This window comes from Loxodonta africana, chromosome 1, assembly GCF_030014295.1.
Source record: "Loxodonta africana isolate mLoxAfr1 chromosome 1, mLoxAfr1.hap2, whole genome shotgun sequence".
NCBI classification, from domain to species: domain Eukaryota; kingdom Metazoa; phylum Chordata; class Mammalia; order Proboscidea; family Elephantidae; genus Loxodonta; species Loxodonta africana.
In genome coordinates this window covers 212,113,344-212,129,447 of record NC_087342.1, presented here as the reverse complement: position 1 = coordinate 212,129,447, position 16,104 = coordinate 212,113,344, and the positions used below count along the sequence as shown (strand labels likewise).

General features: G+C 45.3%; 1 protein-coding gene across 1 annotated transcript in view; it reads right to left on the bottom strand.

The window, feature by feature from the left end:
• Nucleotides 1-15,589, bottom strand: part of PHACTR2 (phosphatase and actin regulator 2) — a 341,627-nt gene extending 326,038 nt beyond the window's left edge. Inside the window, exon 1 of the mRNA XM_064291660.1 lies at nt 15,461-15,589. The gene's annotated coding sequence lies outside the window, so the exon portion shown is untranslated. The remainder of the gene's footprint in view (nt 1-15,460) is intronic.
• Nucleotides 15,590-16,104: the final 515 nt, after the last annotated feature.

The window sequence follows — 16,104 nt, the reverse complement described above, 5'->3', positions numbered from 1 at the left end:
AATTGTTGTTTCAGTTACTATTCAGTCTCAAAACTAATCGTTGTGGATTAAAGACATTCTAAAGTTGTCAATTAGTTTAATTACTTCCATATAACATTAACTAGAAGGCCCACTACTTTGCTAGTTGCTGTCCATTAACTAGATGGAAGTGGGGAAGAAGAGGCAGATACCATCGTCCCCTACTTCTGCTGTCCAATATAAGGAAAAGCATCCCCAGAACATGTCATGGATTCACTTACACTGACATTGATATTAATGAAATTGTTCTCTCCCAGACTTTGCTCCCAACATTTCCTTCATCAAAGAACATGCCACCTCTCTGCCCAAACCCACCCAATGACCTCCCATCTCACTCCAAAAAAGTCAACATCATTACAATGATCTACAGAGGCCCACGGCCGCTGTCACCTCACTGGGCTCACATCCTAACACTGCCCCCCACCTCACTCTACTCCTCAGGCTTCTTTTCTGTTTCTTAAACTCAGAAAACACATTCCTGCCTCTGAGCCTTAGCCCTTGCTCCTCTCTATGCCTTGAAGGCTCTTAGCTAACCCAAGGCTCTCACCTTCACTTCCTTCAGGTCTTTACTCAAATGTCACCTTCTCCATCAGGCCTGCCTTGACCACCACATTTAAAGGTGCAGTCACCACCCCTTCAGCCTAGTAGTCTGTATCCCCTTTCCCTGCTTTATTATCATTACCCAGTAGTCTTTATATAGTATATTGTTCCCCCCACCCTCCCACCCAAGATTATGTAGGCTCCATGGGCTGGATTTTTATGTTTCTCACTGGCACATAGCAGAACCAAAACAAATAAAAAAAAGAAGAAACACAAACCCATTGCCATTTTGTCAATTCCAACTCATAGCAACCCTATAGGACGGAGCAGAATTCTCCTATATGGTTTCTAAGGCTATAAATCTTTATGGAAGCAGACTTCCACATATTTCTTCTTCGGGGAGGCTAGTGGGTTTGAACTACCGACCTTTTCGTTACCAGCCAAGCACTTAATCCCCATTTCTCCAGGGTACACAAAAGAAACTCAGAAAATATTTGTTGAACATTGTTGATGGATCAAAAATAGCGCGTGGGTTTTAGTCCCTCATCCTCACGTCCACACCAAGACAAGCATGTTTAAGCTTTTAGATGAAACATCTTAGCTCACTTTGCTCCTTCAATACCTGGCAAGTGACAGGTGACTGAATATCATAGATCATGCCCATCTTCCTAAATTTATCTTCCAATTTGTTCTTAATCCTGATAAAGCGCTATCTGCTATATGCTTAATATTATATGTAAGTGCACACAAATGAGCACAGAATACCACATTAGTGAAAGACTATTCAAAGGTGCCATGTGCAAAGTGTTTGCTTTACCGCAAGATTTTTATTATTGATTGGTGCTATATTCAGCTCCCCCCACCCCCTCCCACACACACAAGCACACACTCTTTTTCTCCATTTGTAGTTATGGTCCTTAAACTTCTCTTCAATTCCAACTCTCCCAGTGATCCTCTATTACCTGGTTTACACTCTGAAAACTTCGTTGAAAGTGCTTGGGCCCTGAATTACAGTAACTTCCTCCAGATTCAATCCAAAGATGTTCTTTTCTGCTTTTAGCAGTTAGGTCCTCTTTGGTGATTTGGGTGTTGCTAACCTCCTCTTTCTATCCTATTATTCCAATTTTTTTTTTTTTTTATCAGCTGTGGCTTCTCATGATTTTTAGGTGACTTAAATAGCCCCGGGCACAACCAGTCACTCAAAGAGCCAACAAATGCTTTAAAAGCAGTTATTATGAATGAAACACTAGAGGTTGCAAAAGTCTAATACTCAAATGCTACACTCAAGGAAAGGGCAGTCTATACTCATGTGAACAGTTAACACGTACTACATAGTGGTTGCTTAATAATGTTGTTGAATGAAGTGGCTGTGCCAGAAAACTCTGGTGATATCCAAGGCAATAATAAATTGTCACATGATTGATGCCACTGGTAAGTCAAAGTTCTCCATTTAGAGCTATAGCTTCTCCCCACTGTTATATTTCTCACTTCCACAGGGTACCTCCCATGGGTAGTATGAGATCGACCAGAGGTAACATAACTAAAATATCTTCCTATTGTCATTCTCACACCTCTCTACCTTCCAACATCCTTGTAAGTAGCACCACCAATATGCTGATACCTAGGTTCATCTTAATATCACCTTCAGTCTTCCTAGAAGGAGATCCCCGTGGTCAACCCAGTGAGGTGGTACATTCTGAGGTCTCTTTTCCTTGCCATTTCTATGATCGCAGGGCGTCAATAACCTCGGCTTCAGTCTATTTCAGCCTCTCCCTCTTCATCATGCACACTGAGAAATGAAGAATTAAAAACGTTCCCTAACTGCAAAACTCTTCAAAAATGTGTATTTATCTTCTAGTCTTCTTTTTTTATGTTTTGGGTAATGTCAACTTAACGGATGGGTTTGGGTTTAAAATTTTCAGTAAATAAGTGTCTTCAACTGTAGTAAAAAAAATTCTACCCTCATCTCTCAGTCCTACTATCTGAAAACCCTGTAGAGACTAGAGAGTTTTCAGATGAAGTCCCAGCACTAATTTACATGGTTACTCTTAAAGCAAAATACTCTGTGTAGGTAGAAGTTCTAAAGGCTCTCTTGCTCGCTCTCTAGGCCCTTCAGAACTTCCACCTACTATACATAATATACAGCAAGGCTTGCCAAACAGGAAAGCAAGTGTATACTTTTAAGTAGCATGGAAGTTTCCGTGGATGGAATTTTGAGATACATTAGTGTCGCTGGGTTTGGTTTTGGGTCGGTGCTATAAGAAATCAGTTCTTAAATGCTTGGCAAGCCCATTAAAGCTATTCATGGAGCCTTGCTCCTCAAGGTATGGTAGTGGGCCAGCAGCATCAGCAAAATTGAGAGGCCTGTTAGAAACTACAGAAGCTCCATTCCTACCCCAAACTTAACCGCATCTTAACAAGATCCCCAGGGGAGTCATAAGCACATTAACATTTGAGAAATGCTACGTTAGATAATATGACTCTGCCACCTAAATCAATATGAACTCAGGGTGACAATTCTGGTCAACAGGCCATGTCCGTTCATTTGAGTAGTCCATCGACACACTGAAACAGCACCCTAATACCACCTAGCAGGAAAGGGTGGATTTGGAAACTTCTGACATGGCTGACTTGGACTCTCATTTTTTATTTTTATCTTTTGTTGCCCGTTGACAATTAACAGAGCAGCAAGGTGACAATGGCTGAAAACCACAGCCCGGGATTAAGGGTTGGAATCGACTCCACGGCAAGACTCGATGGCAACAGGTTTGGTTTTTGGTTTTGGTGGGGCGCAAGAACCAACTGAATCATATCAAGACACCCCACCCTGACTCCTCAGCCATATTTTAGCATAAGTGAAGGCCTTCAAAAAGGAACATCAAGGGCAGCTTTAGAGGAAGAAGGCTCAAAGAGAAACAGTTAAATAGGTGTGTGCAGAGGAGAATGGAGGAGGGGCAGCTAGGCAGCAGAATCCAAAAGCGGGAGGTGAGACAGACATCTGAATGCAGATATTGATGTACAACACAGGTTTCTCAGCACCAGAAGGTACAAAACACTTCTTTCTCCTTATTCCGATGCTTGGCAACCTTTAGATTCCTCCAATAATATCCTGGGCCTAGGCATATGTCCCCATCTTGCCATTGCTCACAGTCATGAGCTTTTTCTTTCAGATTCCAGTCAGCTGCCTAGCGAGCAGTTGTTCCAGTAAAAACTACAAATCTTGATCTTGATAATCACATGTGACCTAACATCAACTCTAAACCCTTGCTGAGAAATGTTTCATCAGATCAGACCAGAGGAACACCATCCCAATCATGCCCCAGAAGCCAGGGTCACCATCTCGGGGATGGAAATTGCCAGAGAGCAAGGGTTTGATACACTTGTTCTTCTGGCAGTCCATGGTATATTCAATATTTTCACCAACACCATAATTCAAAGGCATCAATTCTTCTTTCTTCCTTATTCATTGCCCAGTTTTTGCATACATACAAGGCAACTGAAAATCCCACGACTTGGATCAGGTGTACCTTAGTCCTCAAAGTGACATCCTTGTTTTTCAACATTTAAAAAAAGTCTTTTTCAGCATATTTGCCCACCATAATACATCGTTTGATTCCTTGACTGCTGCTTCCATGGGCGTTGATTGAGGATCCAAGTAAAATGAAATCCTTTCACCATACTTACTCTATCTGTGTGCTGAGTAAATAATCCAAGAAGCTGGACAATATGAAGAAGGACACGGCATCAGGATTGGTGGAAGATGCATTAACAGCCTGTGACATGCAGATGAAACAACCTGCCTGCTGAAACTGAAGAGGACTTGAAGCACTTACTGATGAAGATCAAAGACTACAGCCTACAGTATGGATTGCACCTCAACATAATGAAAACAAAAATCCTGACAACTGAGCCAATAAGCATCATGATAAATGGAGAAAAGATTGAATGTGCTCAAAGCAGCAGAGAAATCTGGTATGGATGAATGGTGGGTGGGTGGGTGGGTGGACAGATGGACAGGAAAGAAGGGGAGGAGGGAGGAAGAAAAATACATGCTGTCAAATTGACTCTGACTCATGGTGACCTTATGTACAACAGAATGGAATGCTGCCCATTCCTGCATCATCCTGATGATCACCGGCATGTCCAGTCCATCGCCGCAACTCTTGTGCCAATCTGTCTCACAGAGGCTATCCTTACTCTCACGACCCTCTACTTTACCAAACACAATGTTCTCCTCCAGCAATTGATCCCTCCTAATTTTTTTTTTTAATGATATATCCAAAGTAAGTGAGTCAAACGATGTCCTGTTGTGATACATAAGGTTTGCACTGGCTAACTTTTGAACGTAGGTCACCAGGCCTTTCTTCCTAGTCTTAGTCTGGAAGCTCCACTAAAACTTGTCCACCATGGGTGACACTGCTGGCTTTTGAAATACCCATGGCATAGCTTCCAGCATTCTAGCAACACGTAAGCCACCACAGTATGACAAACTGTCAGCTGGGTGGTGGTAAACAGACATAGATGGATAGATAGTCCCATAGAAAGAGCGGCCTCCTTCACCACAGGCAGTTTATCAGTTCCTGGTTCTAGGCCCTCATGACACCCAACTCCCCTTTCCTGCGCTTGGGCTGTTCTTATATCCTTACAAAAATATTTTAGCTGAAACAAGACAGTCTCTATTACTGGCTTTGTTCATTTTGATCAGATCCTGGCTATTACTTAGCATTCTCTCACTTATATCTTGAGTCCCTCTCCTACATTTCTCAATGGCTGTTTCAAACCTACATTCTGTTCTTAATCTCAGTCACTATTTTAACAGTCAAACTGATCTGCTTGGTTAGCATATGCTACATTGCATGGTTATATATTTTGGGGGTATGAAGTATGACTATAAAGTAATGTGAATGACTTAGATTAAAAAGGAGCATTATTTCCACCAAAATCATCATGTTGGGAGACAATAAATGTATTCCCACAACGTGGCCCATTGTGCTGACCATTTCTGGAATGCCTCTTCCAATTTTCCTCAGTGGCAGTAAATCTTTTAGAAACAGCCACAATTTAACTATACCAGGGTAAGTGGATAAAATGAGAGATTAAATATTTTAGTCATAAAACCTTTGTTAAACATCATTGTACTCACTAGTGCAAAGACTGAAATAAGTACATACTCTTCCAGTCTGACAACTCTGAAAGATAACAGTCATTTGAATACACAAGTTCCATTACATTTATTAAATATGCCTCATTATTTATCACCACCACACCTTTCTGCCCCTCTTATCCAGGCCTCTGGAGCAGATATCAAGGATTTATATTACCCAGTTGGTTGGAGAAGAGGGGTTTAATAAACATTATTGTTGAATAAGCTACTTAATGATGACTTAGTAGAAATTACACCTCTAAAGAAGATATGTGAAACATTCACATAGGTTAAAATACACATGAAGGCAAAAGAAAATTACAGACCAACATTAATGACCTGATTCTAGGCCATAACTATACATCACATCTGGCCTGTCACTTACACTATGTGAACTGTTGATCCAAAATTGAAGCACTGTACCTGTGACATTCCTGCCCTAGCCACAGTCCTGACCTCTGGATATAGATAATGTACTTTTTCAATGTCACAAATTTTCCCCTGTTATGAGGCATAAGCAATAGCTACCTTTTCTCAAGACTTCAGAGAAGCATCAAGGAACTGCAAAGTAAGGTCTATAAATGTCAAGTCTTAGTCAATAGGTCACAGAAGGGAGCTAAATATTAGAAACCTGTGTAAGGCAAGCTGATGCAACCTACTTCTTTGTGCAAATTTCAGCTAGTGTGATCAAAGATAATGAGTCACACGGCATGGTATTGTAAAAACACTAAAGCTGCTTCAGTGTTTTTTCCTGAGCTTCACTCTAACTGAAACTACACTTGTACTTTGAGACAAGATATGATTCTTGTACAAGAGTTATACACAACTCCACGACTGATTAGCTTTAGGTTAAAAGACCACACCTAAGTAATAATTGACAAGTGTCAGCCTGAAAATACTGACTGAATCCCATCATGATTAATCCAGAGTTGCTATTTACCCTAGAAATTTGAAGTACTTTATGTACCTTGGAAACCCTGGTGGCATAGTTGGGCTGCTAACCCAAAAGTCGGCAGTTCGAATCCACCAGGTGCTCCTTGGAAACCCGATGGGGCAGTTCTACTCTGTCCTACAGGGTTGCTGAGTTGGAATTGACTTGACGGCAATAGTTTTATATACCTTAAAATGGACAGACAGTTGGCTGGGGCCTTAAAAAGATGTTTTGGTAGGAAGGGACTTTTATTCTGCTATGTCTCACAATGGTTTTGGAGAGACACCATCTCCAAAAAATTGCATTTTCTCCCTGTTGCTGGGGATATGTCTGTCTGAGTTGCTTTCTGCAAGGGGTGATGGTCTTGCACGAAGATCACTCTGGGTATGGGAAAGGGTGTGAGCTTTGAAGTCAGGAAGATTTCCACATTGGTCCTACTATTTCCCTGCTACCTAAAGGACTTGTGTGGGTTTCTCTGTCTTCCTAAAGAAGGGTTCCTTATCTAAAAAACGAAGCTGAACATAGTTCTTCACAGGGTTGCTATAAAGATGAAATGTGATAAAATGTGATAGTGTGGGTAAATAAAGCAAGACTGGATTAGCACGAGTTAACTTCCTCCTTGCCTTCAGTTTACTCTTGCACCCAGCACTAGCACTCCCAGGAGGCTGCAGAGTCTCTATTACTTAGAGTCCATTTCCAACAGCCTGAGGCTATACTGACATTTATGACTTCCCTTTCACAAACTGTCTTCTATAGGTGTTGCCAACAGAGGTTTCACATAACACCCCAAGGAATCTCTAATTATCTCATGGGTGACGTAACAAAAAAAAAAAAGTTTTTTTTAAATTCTTAAACATTTGAAAACACAGCTTTTATCCAATCTTCTACTCATATTTTTTATTATCACCTTAGCCTAGTTTTTGATTATAGATACTTGATGTCAAAAGAAGTTACTTCTAAGTAATTCATGCATTAATTCCATAAATACCTATTGAGCACTTTATATGTTCCAGGCCCTGTATTAGGCACTAAGGGTGCAAAAATAAATTAAACATATTTTCTGTCTTCAATGGTTTTACCATTTGGGGTTAGCAGACAAATCTATACATAATTTTAATGTACCATGTTGTTCCTGTTAGTTGCCCTAGAGTTGATTCCAACTCACGGCGACCCCATTTGTGCAGAGGAGAACTGCGTTCCATAGGGTTTTCAAGGCTTTTGACCTTTTGGAAGCACACTGCTAGGCCTGTTTTCCAAGGTGCCTCTGGATGGGTTTGAATCGCCTATCTTTCGGCTAGTTGAGCTCTTAAACATGTGCGCCACCCAGGGACTCCTACTGTACCACAGTAAGTCCTAAAATAGAAGTATGCAAAGGGTGCCACCATTTATACAGCACTTTAAAGTTCAAAGACATGTTTCACACATTCCAGCCTCACAATAATCCTGTGTGAGCAAGGTATTACTGCTACCAATCATTTCCAGGTCAAATATAAAGGAACCAAGCACAGGGAGATGAAGTGACCTGATCAAGTCCACATAGATAATAAACACGATTCAGGGACTCAATTCTTAGTTGTCTGACTTCTCAGCCTGTGTTCCTTCTACCACTCTCTCTCAGTATCCAGGTCAGAATACATCCCTGTCAAAGTTGCAAATGTCTTACAATGTCACCTAAATTGTGTCCCCTGGAAAGCAGATCCAGACACAGCAGCCTCTTGAGCTCTGGCTCCAGCCTAGCTCTCTACCCTCCTCCCTGCCCTCTCCCACTGAAACCCTACTCAGAGACAAACCCAACTGCAGCATGCTTTCTGATGGTGCAGAGTTGTTTCAGGCCATAGTGCTTTTGTCTGTACTGTCTTGTCCCCAAAACACCCCCGAGTACTGTGTCCTCTCCCCAAAGCACTCCTCCTCTACTCCACCCTCCTGTTCTCCTCTTGCATGGAGATAGCACAGGTTCCACCTCCTCCAGGAAGCCCTTTTTGATTACTCCCTCTTTCCCCCAGTCGTCTCCTGTAGCTGAGCCTTCTGAATTCTCCCCCAGGCCCAGGACAGGGCACTAATCATAGCTCGTACTTTACTGCACTGAGGCTGTTGGCTTATGTGCCTGTCATTTGCCACTAGACTGAGTTCCTTAGGGATGTCTTTGCATCCTGTGAGTTTAGCTCATTAGCTGTTTGTTGATTGAATGTGTTAAGTGAAGATAAGGATATTTTTCCTCACCTAAAACACCTTCTGCAGCAGCTGGGGCCTAGAATAAACCCACAGCTTTGCCATCAGTCTCCAAGCCACCTTGGGACTATGGATGCACGGTAGAACTTACCCAGCTTAGGTATAACTAGCTGTTCATACATCTTCTGAAAAGGAGAGCAACAGTAATCAGCAACATCATCGTCATTGTCAGGTACTGAGCACAGCATGCAGCACATATCACTGGCTTACATCCCTAGACATGCTGCCCTATCTGGCCTGCCATGTCCTTTCTGAATGGTCTCTCTGCTTTCCGTCTTAACTCCAGAATCGCAGACCCTACCTTCTCTCCTCAATACCCCCAGTGCCTAGAACAGTGCCTGGCACATAGTAGACCTCAGTAAGTACTAGTTGAATGAATTAATGGAAACTACCCAAGCTCAGTTCTTTCTAAATGGCCATACTGGCTCTGTGGACCTCACCTTCCAGTTCCATAACTGGTGTGGGTTTTGGTGGGTATCCGAAGAGGGCAGCCAATCCGTGGGCTTCTCTGTGACCTATAACCTATGGCCTGGTGTGAAAAGGTAGCTTCAAACATTAGATCCTTTCTAGAAAGTCTGAATGAAAAAATGTGAAGAAATTTTATTCCAAGTAACCATAGAGGCAAGAGCTAAAAGGAAACAAAGGTAAGGTTGCTGTAGATAGAGATCAGGAGGTTGCGTTTGTAGGTAGATGAATAAAAAAGCACCTGTGATGGGGAGCAACTCTGCCCAGATTAGACAAGAAAGCTGGTCAGCAGAGAGGCAAACAGGAGCTCAAATGCCAGGTGAGACCCTGCCAGCCTTCAGAAGGTGTAGGAGAGAGACTGAGGAGCTGGTCCCAAGGGCTGCCTCAGCTCCGGACAACTTTCTGGTTTCAACTTCAGGTCAGGTACAACTTAACACGTAGAGCCTTACTAAACAAGTGAAGCTTATTTTTAAAATGGGCCAGCTTCTGGTACAGGGCCACCCTTAGCCTATATGGTATCTCTGTGAGATTCAGATAAAAGGTGTCCCACCTGGATGAAGCCTGGTCAACAGGTGGAGCTTTAACTGGTTTAGAAGCCTGTGGCCTTTGTGCAAAGCAAAATGCATGCCCTCCTTTTGGGAGGGGCCTAGGGTGTGTGTCCACACCAGGGTGCACAGCTTGACCAGGGCAGACAGCAGGCTAGATTAGAGCCCCTCTTGCTTTCTCTGCCTGGCCAGCACTCTGTTGTACTGCTCACCTTTCCTGGCCGGGCAGGCTGCTCACCTTTCCTGGCAGGGCAGCCTTGCTTTTTGGTGACCAGGCAGAGACAGGAAGTAATTTTAGGGCCAGATGGTTTTGTCTGGCTAAGAAACACTCTGAGTTCCACAAATGTTAAATAAGCAGGTGTCCATGGTTCCTGGCCTAGAGCAGCTCCAGCCCATCTGGTGGCTGGGGCCCTGATGCCCCTTGGGACACACTCCGGCCAAGCATTATGCTTTGGGAACAATGACCAGACACACAAGCATAAACTTGAAGAGTTATAACCTTGGAGGTCAGCGAGGGGCACTCTGGGGACACCAGCAAGGTGTGGACATGCAAGGGCTTGATAGGTGACAATCAGCTGCCAGTCCAGTCTTAGGCAACAGTGTCTCACCGCAAAGACCAAGTGGCCATGGGTATGGGCTGGCAGGACATCCCAGTTTGCTAGATTTCTCACTCCTCCAGGCACTGCATACACCAGGGATCAGACTCAAGAAAGAGATGCTGGCTTTACCATTACCTATACACACCATGACGTAAGGTGTCTCTGGGTAATGCAAATCGTTAATGCACTCAGCTGCCGACTGAAAGGTTGGAGGTTCCAGTCCACTCAGAGGTGCCTAGCAATCTACTTCTGAAAAATGAGCCACTGAAAACTCTATGGAGCACAGTTCTACTCTGACACACATGGGGTCATCATGAGTAGGAACTGACTCAAAGGCAACTGGCTTACTGGTTAGCAGGGCATAGGGATGCTGGAGAGATGAATCAGTGAAGTAAAAGAGATGAGACTATATTTCTAACCAAGCTTATGAAGTGGGTCATACTCTCATATCATCCTTGTTGAGGTGGCTCAAAGGTTCTCCGTTCTGTGCCAACCAATGCGCAAGATTAAGAGTCATCACTTGAAGATACCACCTATTGGCTCTCCCTGTGGCCCAAATGGGTGCAGCACAGCGCCTAGCACGCAGTAGGTCCACAGTCAGTTCTTGCTGAAAGCTTACAACAGCCTGCCACCTGCCCTGGTCAACCTATGTTCCCTGGTGTGGACAGGCACTCCACTCCCCTCTCCCAAGGACACACACATTTTGCTTTCCACGAAAGGCCATGGACTGCTAAACCAGTGAGGGCTCTACTGCTGACCAGGCTTCACAAGAAGGGCACATCAGGACCAACTGAATACATCAAAGCTCCTAAAGTGGAAAAAGACTGGTCTGAAACTGTAAGAGTACCTGACCATCTACCCTGAAAAGCTTGTTTCAAGAGTTTTGTTATTGCAAGTTTTCATGTTTAAAAATTGATTAAAACATCACTTTATTTACCAAGAAATATTCGTTTTTACAAACCCAAAACTTTTGCCTGTGTTCCAGAAGTGTGAGTTCAAAATCCAGAAAGCAAGATAAATCACAGAGTTCAAAATCCATAAAGCAAAAATAAACCTCAGTTTCTGTAAGCTCAGTAAAAGGGCTTATTCATTAAGTCCACTGCTACTTTAATTACATTTTCAAAACCTACTTACTGGAAAATTTGGGGGCTTTGTAACATTTTTGGTATCGATTATAAAATATAAGACTATAGTTTCTGCTGATGAAGCATGTGTACTGTTAAAATAAACTGCTGTCATGTGAAAAATTCGCTCCGCAAATGACAAATTACGTAAAAGCCCCTGAACTCTGAAACGCTTTTCTTGACAAAAACGTGGCAATGAAACAACTCAGGGGGAGCGGATTCTCTTGGTGGGTTATCCCCACAGCAGCAACACAACGCTAATGCAGAGCAGGTCTTTTAAAAAATGTTTTTAATTGGACTGATTCTAAAATTTCAGTGACTGAGTTTCAAGTTTTTATTTAGTCTTCCGTGAGGAGAAAGGTGGAAAGGAAGTGGTGTGAGGCGGGTAGGGGACAGTTGGGGGTTAGCAGGGAGTGGTTTATTGTTTTGGAGGGAGGCTATTCTCTGACCACCTTCGGAGGGCAAGCTTCCAGCCTTCTCTTCCTTCCCTTTCCTTCTCCCCGGCACATGGCATTGCAAAATGTGATGTTCCCCTCCCCGCCACACCCCTCCAAGGACTCCAATCAGGCATTCGGTTAACCCATTATAAGAAATTAACCCTTAGGAATGACTGACAACTAGCTGCAATCAAGAATGTGAGAGAGAAAAGATGCTTGGGAGGTGGCCACAGACAAGAGTACCAACGGGGACATGAGAAAGGGCCACAGGCAAAATCTTCAACTTTACTCTTGCCCAGAACAATCCTAGCTATGACATCACAATACGTATGGTAGCAAGCACATTATACACATATGATAGGACAGTGGATCTCAAACTTTGTTACAAATTACATGCAGTGGTTAAAGAACTTGGCTGCTAACCAAAAGGTCAGCAGTTCAAATCCACAAGCCGCTCCTTGGGAACCTTATGGGGCAGTTCTACTCTGTTCTATAGGGTCACTATGAGCTGGAATCTACTCATTGGCAATGGGTTTGGTTTTGGATTAATGCTGGGTCTAGAAGCTCCTAGGTAGCAGAAACAGAAAGAGCTCGACTACTAGCCAAAAGGCTGGCAGCTCAAACACACTCCAGAGGTGCCTCAGAAGACAGGCCTGGCTGGCAATCTGCTTCTGAAAGGCCACAGCCTTGAGAATCCTATGGAGCAGTTCTACTTCGCACTAGGGAGTTGCCGTCTGTCAGAATCAACTTGAAGGCAACTGTTAATAACAATGCAGGGCCTGTACCTGAGGCCAATTAATCAAGGCCTCTAGGGTGGGACTGGCCATACAGTTAACTTCCAAAGTGATTCCTATCTGCAGTCAAGTTTGAAAACCAGTGTCAGAGAGTAACATTTCTCAAACTTTAACATGCCCTCTATATGAACAAGCAGCCCTGGTGGCACAGTGGTTAAACACACGGCTACTGACGGAAACGTCAGCGGTTTAAACCCACCAGCCACTCTGCCAGAGAAAGATGTGGCAGTCTGCTCCCATAAAGATTACAGCCTTGGAAACCCTATGGGACAGTTCTACCCTGTCCTATGGGGTTGCTATGAGTCAGAATTGACTCGATGGCAACAGGTTTATGGGGTTAATATGAACAACCTTTGGACCTGCAGATCTTGTTAAAATGCAGATTCAGAGGCAGTAGGTCTGGGGTGGGGTCTGGGGTTCTGAGATAAGGGAGGCGCTGGCAAGACCACCTATGATCTAGCTATGTGTGCTACCTGTGTGCCCAGAGCCTCTACGGAGTACCTGCAAATTGGGCTACTCTACAACAGGCCATGGAATCTCTGCACAACGTGGTGTAACTGTCCTGTTATGTCCATAAAATAATGCAGTTACACTAGCTCAGCCATCTTGCTGATTCTCTGCATGGCTGCAGCAGAATTCTAGGGAAAGCTCTGTGTATGTCAAGAGCAGGCTCATTTTCTTTGACCCTATAGGTCCCAGTCATGTATGTTGTTGCTGCTGTTAGCTGCCATTGAGTCAGTACAGCCTGCTCTTAGAAGAGATCCAAGGTGCAGTTCTGAAAATGCAATTCAGTCAGGTGAAAGAAGTTCTCTCTTCTGCAGGTGGGTTAACACCCCAGAGTGCAGGAGCCAACTCAGCTGTAAGTTGTTACTTTCTAACTTCCTTATAACAAACAGCACACACAGAAGGAGTCCAGTCCTTGGAAATAAGCTTCTAAACTGAAACTCACCATTCACATGATGTACGCTCATGTTTAAACACACTCATGTTTAAAAGGTCTTTGCTATCCTTTTTCTGTTCTAAAAAATAAAAAAGGACCTTAATTTCTATGAAAATGAAAAATGATACGAGCCATGCTCATTTATCTAAAGTCACCAACTCAACTAATTTGCAGTTGTCTCTTCAGTCATCTGAATGGTTAACTTTTTTAAAAAAAAATCAAGATTATACATGGGTTGAGTTCATTTTGGCCAAGACATCCAAAAGCAGGAGGTACAACACATTTTGACTCAATGCTTTTCACAATATAAATTCACAACAAGAATTTTTACACAAATCTACATACCACTACTTGCATTTAACAGTTCTAACCAGCTTTTTTTTTTAATCAGCTTGGTCCAATGTGATGTGCAAAGCCAGATGAACAATACCTTTGTTGGTTTTAAATATACAAGTTAGGTGGCAAGAACAATTATATGGGAGTAAAAAACAGAGGGCTCTGGTAGAAAACAAAGCTAGCTGGAGTCCCCTTTCTTGAACCTGGAACTTGGCTTCAGGTAGAAGTGAGATTGTGTCAAACTAAAAGGCAGCCTGACTCCCCAGCACACAGCCTGAAATGGGTAGTGGTAACAAGTAGTGCTGTTTTTTGGGGGTAGCAAGTAGTGTGTATATGGACCTTTAATTGCTACTGGTAGTTTTGATGTTAGCTTCACTGCGGACTTCCCAGCTCCAACGCATCCTCCATGGATTGCAAATCAGAAAACAATCTGTGAAAGCTTAACAAATCTGGTGGACTTTTAAAACAGTTCTACAGTTCTTAAGATAATGCTTTGTTCAAAAGCATTTAAAATGATCAATTATTTATCCACATAACCTCCCCACGTGGTGGTTCCACACTATCATTCCCACTTTAAATACTGAGATAGGAAAAACAGGGATAAGGGATCTCGCCGACGTTCCACTGCGCCGCGTTGGCAGCGTCAGCCCTCAGCCCAGTTCCTGGTTCTGCCTGTCCCAGGGCACACAACGGCCTCCAGGGCCCGACGTTCACACAGCGCAGAGCGCAGCCCATTCACCAGCGGCCTCAGGAGTGTGAGGCAAATGGACCAGTGCTACCGCAGAAGGTTGACTCCACGCTTTTTCAAACAACTCTGACGGATGAGATGAACAAACAGCCTGGCCAAACTCGTGCTATCACCTGCATGGGTTTTTCCAGGGGGGAAAAAAAACCCTCACCACCCCCCCGCCCCGTCCTCTTCCCAGCAGCCCCCCACCCCCGCCCCTGACTCTTTGTTTCCGAATCCTGAGCAGGTGGGAGGGTGTCCAAGACCTGCCTTGACTCCGGCCCCCGAAATGAGGGAGCCACGTCCGCTGAAGACGGAGAGAAGGTTCCTCTTCCTGACCGACAAGCCTAAGCACCACAGCTACCAAAGCTGCCGGCACTCTCGGGTCCTGCAGCCAGGCGGGAGTGCTCCCTACACCCGCGCAGGCTACACCCTCGCCCGCAAAACGCGCTCGACCCGGGCGCCCCAGCTCGCTGCCGGGTTTGAGCATCTTCAGCTGAGGGTCCCCGAGCCTCAGGCAGCCTGGAAGGAGGGCGGGGTGGGTGGGGGTTCACACTTCACCTCCCCCGCCCCGCCCCGGGCGGGCCAGCCCTCCTCGGCCCCGGCGGTCCCCAGCGCCCGCGCCGCCTTACCTGAGCCGGAGATATGGACGCGGAGTGGGCGGCCCCTGCTCGAGGACGACGAGAGGTCGCTCTGGGAGCGGCCGCGGGGACTCAGGTCGCCGGGCAGCCAGCGCAGGGCAGGCGGCGGCGGAGTCTCGGGCTCGGGGGCTCCGGCCGCCGCCGCCTGCTCGGCTGGCTCGCCCGAGGGCCCCGCGGGACGCCGGTCCGCCTCGGCCATGCGCTCCCGGGCGGCAGCGGCACCGGGCCGGAGCGGGGTGGGGCCGGCGCTGAGGGCTGCGCTGCGGGCGAACGGCCACCCCGAGGCGGCGGAGCAGGGCGGGGAGGCTGGACTCCGGGCTCCGAGAGGCTGGTGGGGAGGGCGGGAGGAGGAAGAGGAGAGAAAAGTTTGCACAGGAAGGAGCCGCCTACATTCGCTCTTGCTCCCGCGGGCGCACCCCGCAGGGCTCGGTGCTGGGCCGCCCGCGGTGCCTGCGAACCTGCCCGCTGCTCCTCCCACAAGGCCAGGCGCTGCCCCTTGCAGGACGAGGGTTCCCCGGAGCACTGTGCACCCACTCAGCGGTGCTCACAACAGTAGCTTGGGCTTCAGGAGCTGGGGTGCAAAGTCAGGGTTAACAAGACCATTTACCATTTGTTGAGCTGGGGGAGGGGCTGCC